This window comes from Haemaphysalis longicornis, unplaced genomic scaffold (assembly GCF_048455015.1).
Source record: "Haemaphysalis longicornis isolate Haplotype H1 unplaced genomic scaffold, Haemaphysalis longicornis Haplotype H1 scaffold_8, whole genome shotgun sequence".
Lineage (NCBI taxonomy): Eukaryota > Metazoa > Arthropoda > Arachnida > Ixodida > Ixodidae > Haemaphysalis > Haemaphysalis longicornis.
The window spans coordinates 8922613-8930379 of record NW_027526445.1 but is presented as its reverse complement, the minus strand read 5'-3'; the positions used below and the strand labels follow the sequence as shown (position 1 = coordinate 8930379).

General features: G+C 45.5%; 1 long non-coding RNA gene across 1 annotated transcript; it reads left to right on the top strand.

Annotated features, from left to right (window-relative positions):
- Window positions 1–1237: 1237 nt before the first annotated feature.
- Window positions 1238–6175, top strand: LOC144148981 (uncharacterized). Its single transcript, XR_013318133.1, has 3 exons — window positions 1238–1606; window positions 2214–2300; window positions 6135–6175. It is a non-coding gene; the product is annotated as an uncharacterized LOC144148981 (long non-coding RNA).
- Window positions 6176–7767: the final 1592 nt, after the last annotated feature.

Here is a 7767-nt window from a genome sequence, read left to right as displayed (position 1 = left end):
ATTTTCATTAGTCAATCATTAGATTTTCCACCCTGCCAATTTGCTTATTCATTGTACTCTACCAAAGGAGACTCGGGCCGCTGTCTGGCTTCTGTAGCCTTTATTCCCCACTTGGCTCCTTGTAGTTTTAAGAAAACAAAATCTTTTCAAGCCTTGAATATAGGTACAGTGTAATAGCACGTGCCATCAGAAAATGATACAAGAGTGCTTGGCAGTTCCCATCAGCCACGTTGCAGGATTTTGGAAGTGCACTGTACGGCTCAGGTGTTTCGTGCTTCGGCGCTCTCCCCCTGCAAATGACTAGTCCCCCTACACACTAAACTTTTTTACGCCCTTTTGGCCAAAAAAGGTGTAAAATAATTGAAAAAAGGGTGTTGGGAGGCCCTCACACCCTTTTTCTTGAATCTCCACACCCTTTTTCGTAGCTCTCCACCCTTTTTGCGTGAAAAAAAGGGTGTTGACCAACCTCAACACCCTGTTTTTAGGAAGGGTGTTGAAAGGGTGTGGGAAAGGTGTTCAGCTTTTCATTGATTGAGGCCATGCATGCAATATAATTTCAAAAAGACATCCCATTGCACCATCCTCCCAACCTCGTCAAAAATGTTCAAAAGAAAAAAAAAAGCTGCCAAATTCAATAAAAAGCATCGGCAGCACCGACGTTGAAACAGGAAAAAATATCAGCCCTTGCTTGTTACGACTTCGACAGAATAACACTCCCCCTCCCACTTTTTGTTTTCTACAGCCTTGCACGGAGCACAGCACAGCCTTGAACTGTGACATCTGTATCATCATTCCGTCGTTCCCTGTTCCTCTCCTGCCCCACCAGCACAATCATAGCCCTCTCTGACAACAGTCATTCTCGTCACTCAGTGGAGTTATAACGTACTAGCAATCACAATTTTATTCCATTCTTATTGTTAGCGACCGTAAATATTGTGTACAAATGCAATAAACAGACCACATAGTTTCTCCTGCAGAAACAACGTTGGAGAACAAGGCAGATATCAAAAGAAAACAAAAGTTGGGGAGGTAGGGGCATGAAATCGGGCGCTAAATAAACAGACGCCAAATAATAATACGATTACTTACACTAGAACACTGCCAAACTTCATTGCGCAGTGTTATCTAACTATCTGCTGCTTTTTTTAACGTTCAAATCGAGCGCCAAAAGCTTCAGTTCGCGTTTTGTGTTTGTAAACTTTAAATATCTAAGCTTCTTTATTATAATACACACAATAAATAATAAACCTAAAGATTATGTTATATTCAGTAAAAGAGGCAATTATTTATTGTTGTCGTTTTAATTTGTTTACGCAACTCCCTGCCAACGGCCGATTCCCTGAGTACGGCGCGCGGCGGCGTGGCCGGATTCCGGAACAGATACCCCGTGACCCGTATTACGTGTTTACAGTGGTGTGCGCATGGGGTGTGCGGTTAAACAAGCGCAGTTATTATGATTAATTAAGCACCTCGTCGTCTTCGGTTGTGTCTGTCGTGTTCGACTTCGCGATGGAGTATTTGAGAACAACTTTGCCACCTGAAGACGGCTAATTTCGTTGGCGCTTGCCTCTGAACGTCGCTCGCTCTTCTGCGTCGGCTCCTCTCGGTAAGCTGTCTCGTCACATTTGCCGCCTTTCTTGTCACTGCATGTCGTTTGTAGCTGTCATCGCCGCTTTAAGGATTCGTTAACAGGAGCACGCGTGTGTGAATTGTTTAACTGAACTGGCGAGGTTGAACCTAGAGGGCTCGTCTCTAGAAAGGCGATGTGCGAAAGATTGTGGTGCTTGCATTGAGCGCTAAACGCACTGGCGCTCAGTAACGCCGTGTCGCTCAGTAACTCAGTAACGTTTCCCATTCCGCAGCACTATATTGAACAGCTTCAGAGTTCACCACTGCGAACCACGTCTTACGCGTAGTTTATCAGAACACGGGCGGCTACTCCTCTAAACTGTGCTGCGCAGCGTTTTCGGCTTCGTTGATCACCGCAGTCGTTTGTGCCGTGTTGGGAATTGCGAGAGAGAATCGTTTGCGAGCGAATGTGCGCGCCTCGCAAGCTTCGTTGCGTTTGCGGCGAGCCACCTCACCATGTGTACGGTGCCGCGGTACGCGGGCAGTGATTTTGGCTGAATGTTGTGTTGCCCGAGACGTAACATTCGTGCACCTAATCATTTCCATTCTTGCATGTGTGGTAATCATGTGTCATCCCGTTTTAGACCTCTGGACGGTCTGAGCGCATCACGTCCCTCCATTCAACCGGACAAGAGCCACAAGCTTTGTCAACAGTGTTTGGCCGCCAGAACGTAAGTTTTCAAACACAGTTTTGGTAGCACAGTGGGCTATCATACTTGAATATTGTTCGATCACTTGTATGTACAAGTTCTCTCCCCCGTAACAATTATTGGTGTTTCATGCATAACCTAACATGTAGGCGCTCAATGGCAACCTTCATTGTTAATTTCGGAAAACTCAGTTTCACCCAAAATCATAATGTGGGCGTAGCAGTTAATCACCATGTATACGAACTTCCTGGTGTTAGTCATGTTTACGGTGAAGCCATATTTCTTAGGTGGTGACACAAAAATGTTATTACCTTTGTAGTTAAGTCTTCGATAAAGCCTTACCAGTTCTGTTTTCAGCTATTTTTTGGATGTTTATCATGTGAATTGACAGTCCTTGCAGTCCACTTTTTCAAATAGTTATGTAACTGCCTGTACCATTTAAATATGCCTGATTGGGGTTCTGAAGGCTGCGATTTACGCACGCTAGTGCTGTACCGCCAATAAACAAACATCCTTCCACAAAGAAAAAGATTTGAAAAATGTAAAGTATCCGCAGCATTATTCTTAACTGGAACATGCTAATTGTTAGGCCTGGGGCTTTTCCTGAAAGCACTGTGGATGTTATGAGAGAGGAAAACCACTCAAACACATCTGCCAAGGCCGTTGCTGCTCCAAGATGCGTGCAAGCATTGAGTCTTCTGAGCAATACATTACACCCTTTTTTTTAAACAACCGACGTGCATGCTGAACGTACTCCTGATTGGGCGTTTGCCAGGCGCAAGGAATTTTTTTTCGGGGGGGGGTAGCTGTGGTCGACCAAAAGATGGGACGGGGAAATATGTAGGCAAGGCGTCTTGCGCGTTGTTTTGCAAACGATGCTTGAAATAACTGACTTTAACATGCGATTTGTGTATGCTCAACGCTAACTGTAAAGCCCACCTTAAAGGAGCCATGAAGAGAAAATGCAAGTTGGTTTTATTCGAAAGATTTCGTGTTTTATAGTGCCCCCAGCGCTTGTCTGGATACAAACGGTGCTTTATTCACTGAGAAATTAAACAATTTAGGTTAACATTTTGATTTTCCCGCTCAATCGTGCGTTTTCGTGGTCCCAAATGACATCACAGGAACCGACCGCTCTGCAGCCTAGAGTACCTTCATTCACGCATCCGCCGTACAGGGCAGAGACACGTATACGCTGGCGCCGCCATTTTCGGTTGCTCGCTCGCCGCCGAAGCAAGTCATTGTGTCAAAACCGCGCTAAAATTATCGCCGCAACGCGGTTTACTGAAGAAGTTTGAATCATATTGTCTGTTTCGCGTTGCTAGGTCTCGTGGGAAACGAAAAGAATAACGCGTTGAGCCTGTTGGCCCAATTGCGGCGGCACGGGACCGTTCAAAGGTTGTCTCCACCCTGTACAGCGGTGTTGGTTTGTTCCCGCGTTTTTTTTACGTTCTGTAACCTAGATGGCGCCACCATACCGTGGCAAGCGTTTGGTTTGTTTTTGCCCGCATTTAAATCTGGCTTGTTTTTGTTCTGGGAGAAAATATTCGTTCCCTGAAACAGTGCTCGCTCGACAAATGGGGTCACGTAAGACACCGTTGCTTGCGTCAATCGGCCAGTGTCGTCTGAGACAACCCCAAGCCCCGCAGTGCTGTGCACAGCTAAACCAAGCATGCTGTGCGCAGTACGAACAGCAGAACGCATCAGTACTTCTATGTTTACATGTGCTTTCGTAACTTCCACTGTTTGTCCCATCATTCTTATTGCTTTGTAAAGAATGTGCCCTAAATTTAAGCGCAAATCGCTCATTCGTCTAGTTTGTAAGCTCTACCTAATTGGCGTCTGCTTCTGCCAGCCTCCGCCAATCGCAGAGCTTAGCTCATGTGACATTATAGGTTCTGTTGCGGGAAATGAGCTGGTGGGTCGCATGACCATTCCCGTTTTTCCTAATTATGTAGCTTATTTGAGCAAAGTTTACGTTAAAAGTGGTGTCAGTATGATTCTAACGAGACAATCTTTTGAATGAACCAAACTTGTGTTTTCTCTTCATGGCTCCTTTAAGGAGCTTAGATGGTGATGATAATTAGGATCACCTAAATTCCCGTTCGCTGGTCTATGGGCAGACCACGGGCGAATCATTCGTCCGCAGAGCAGGTGGTTAGGCGGACCCGCGCTCGTGAGCGTGATCATGAGTGCGCTCGTGAGTGGCGCGCGGTCCCCGAAGTTCGTCGGGAGGAAGTGGAGGCCAACACTGAATGTTTGCTGTCAAGATTCTCGTGTTTTAGATTTTCCTTTAGAAAATGGACTATTAAGTTTTCTTGTCAGCTATGAAGTACAGTCGAGCACGATTTGAAGGTTATCGCGCCAGCATCGAGCGGCCAAGCGTGCCACCAGCCCACGGTTTCGTTTCGGAACCATGAAAATCGAGATTTCGCACTCTTCGCTCCCTTGTTGGCTGTTCCATGATACAACAATGGCCCGCACGACTGACTTGCCACCCTTTGGGTTTCAAGCTGTACATTCGTTGTTATCAAGCACAGACTTGGACTTGGTTGCCCTTTATTACGCCGACGATAACGAAACTTGCATGGAATATTTGCTAAAGCTGGTGTTCTTTCTGCTTCGTTTGAAAGAGTAGCTTTCCCACGACAACCATCGAATCGCAGTGGACTGTACATGCGGCGCATTCGTATATTATGGCGGTTAAGCTAGCAAACGTGCGTCTTCCTCCTTAAGTAATCGCCTTTTGTTATTTTTTGTGCTAGTAACGTGAGTAGTACACTTGCGCTAAGCAGAACACCTTATTGCACTGCTGTTGAATGTTGAGCTTGTTGCACGTTTCTTAAATTTCATTATATTTCTATCTGTTAAATCAAAACAGACATGGCTTCAGTAAAATTCCGGTTAAGCAAATACAGAATGCTGATTCTAACCAAGAGGGAGGTCAAGGAAACAGTGGGGCTGTTTTGATCGGCTCGCGGCAGGTTCCCGGTGCTTGTCGGTGTATCCGGCGCGAAATGCAGCCGGGCTGTATATATTGACAGGTACAGCATCTGGAGCGGGCGCAGGGATCAGACGTTGACATAGCCCTTGTTTTCAGCTTTATGTGAGCAAGAATGTCCTTAAAACTGCAGGTAACTTCAGGCGGTTTTTCAGGCTGCCTAAACCGCACCCCAGCCTTGGCATAAAACATTATGAAGAAGGGGGGGGGGAGCACCTGGACCCCCCCCCCCCCCCCGGCTACGCCCTTGGCGTGTGCTTATTCTTTCTTGCATCCACCACATTCGAGTCATCACGTTGAATTGGGAATGCTGGAATCCAGCATATGCTGGCAAGATACGAGAGCTTAAACACAACCCACTTGCCCGCAATGAGTTTTCAAAGATCTCCACCACCTGAAGGTACTGAAGTGAGATGTAAGCATTGCCTGAAAACCATTCCAGATAAGGGTACGAAATCATAGTTATGGGCCTTTCTCGCCCATTTACGTGTTTTGAACAAAAAAAGTGCCATTTAAAGGTAACACGTCGTTCCCTGCCGATTTCTGATGCCTGATTAAGTTTGTGGGCATAAATGTAGCAGCTTTCTCACATGTCTAACGTGTATGCGGGCTTGTTAGGAGTGAAATAGGTAAAAATTGAAAGGTTTGATTGTAGTTGTGTATAGATTACCTACATTGTTTTCATTCCTAGAAAAGAAAAATTGAGGTAACCTGCCAATTGTTCTGCATTGCTGCATTTTATTATGCTTGTATGATTCGTAGAACCTGCAGGAGTTCAGCTGCTTGTTAAAGGAAAAATGAACAATGGTACAAAAAGAAGAGCATCTACTAAATAAAAATCTTCACAATCGCAGGATGCCAACGGTCCACCTACCAACTTGCGTCCTCCATTGTTTCTGCTGGCTGGAGCGGCGCATGGAGCATTTTTCAGCTTCTCGAAGTCTGTGATCATTTTGTTCTGCTGGCTGGAGCGGCGCATGGAGCATTTTTCAGCTTCTCGAAGTTTGTGATCAAGCGGTGCCCCAAGTGAAGGATGCCGCAGACGGATCTTCTGTTTTAATGCCACAATTTCATGTGCTGAGCACTTACTCGTAAGGCATTTTAAATATTCATCATCCCAGAGGGTATGTTACCTTCGTCTTGGGTGGAATGTGGCTGCAATCAGGTTATTTGTGACAGAAACAAGTGAACCACGTGGGGAGAGTCATTGAGGCCTTGTTGATTGCGCATGCTTCTGAAATAACGTTTTCATTCAGCTGAATACTTTCTAAATATTACAATTTGTGAACAAAATATGATAAAAGTCATGATTAGTTGTACTACAGTGCAGGAAAGAAATGCCAGCACATGTTTTAAGAGCCTCTTATATTTCAGGTCATTGGCTGGTGAGCAATAAAACAGAACTCAAAATTGTTTAAAGTGAAATCAAATATTTGTTGTCACCAGTGCATGACCCGTAGTAAAAGCTATCTGGTCTCCCAATTTCAAATGAGACAGGAAATGCCAAAAAAATAAGGAAATAAACAAGACAGCTTGCTACAATAAACCAATTCAAAGAATTGCTCAATGTCCATAAAGTGGTTGCTTGCTACAATAAACCAATTCAAAGAATTGCTCAATGTCTATAAAGTGGTGATTCAGGCGGGGTAGTTCGGTGTTGATGAAATACAAGCAGGCACTCGCCTGGTCAAAAACAAATAAACAAATAAAGACATTTTGGGGCCCCTACTGGTCCCTTGATCACAATGAAAGGGGGGTGAAAGGTCTCGATTATTTATAGGTTCGGTGGCGCAGAGTGCGCATGTGTATCTCGGGGAGATTACCCCGCGACCGGTTAATCGTGTTTTTAGTTGGTTGAATATGCACTGATTCTAAAAGTAGTGTCGACAGGCGCTTCTCTGATGCGATTATGCTTGCGGAATCCCAATTGATGACGTGGTCAGTAGCCAGGTGATGATCCGCCAAGGCATTTCAGCTTACATAGCCCTTTTTGACATCGTTCTGGTGCTATTGAATTCTTCTTTTAAAAATTTCCAGTGAACTATGTAGGATGCATCGCTATCCTTGCATGGAATTTTGTAGGCAACTCCGGGGAATCTTGATTTTTCTAAAGGGTCCTTCACGCGTACCAGCTTCTGCTTAAGCCTGTTCGTTGGCACGTGTGCAGTTTTAACGCCATATGTGCCAAACACCCTTGCAAGAGCTTCACTGATGCCTTGCGTGTAGGGGACGGCAGCGCGTTTTTTGCCTGTCTTCTTCAGGAACCCTTTCGGAGGAGGCAACTGAAGCCCGCAATTGTTGCGTCCTCACAAGCTTTGAAGGGTAGCCGTTATTGCGAAGGTCCTTCCTTACCACGGCTAGCTCTTGCTTGCGCAGACCAGGCTCAGAGCAGATTCGTGATGCGCGTGAGAAGAGTGCAGCGGCGACGGAGCGTTTTTGGCCTATAGGATGCGCAGAGTCGAACCCCAGGTATCTACCCGTGTGGGT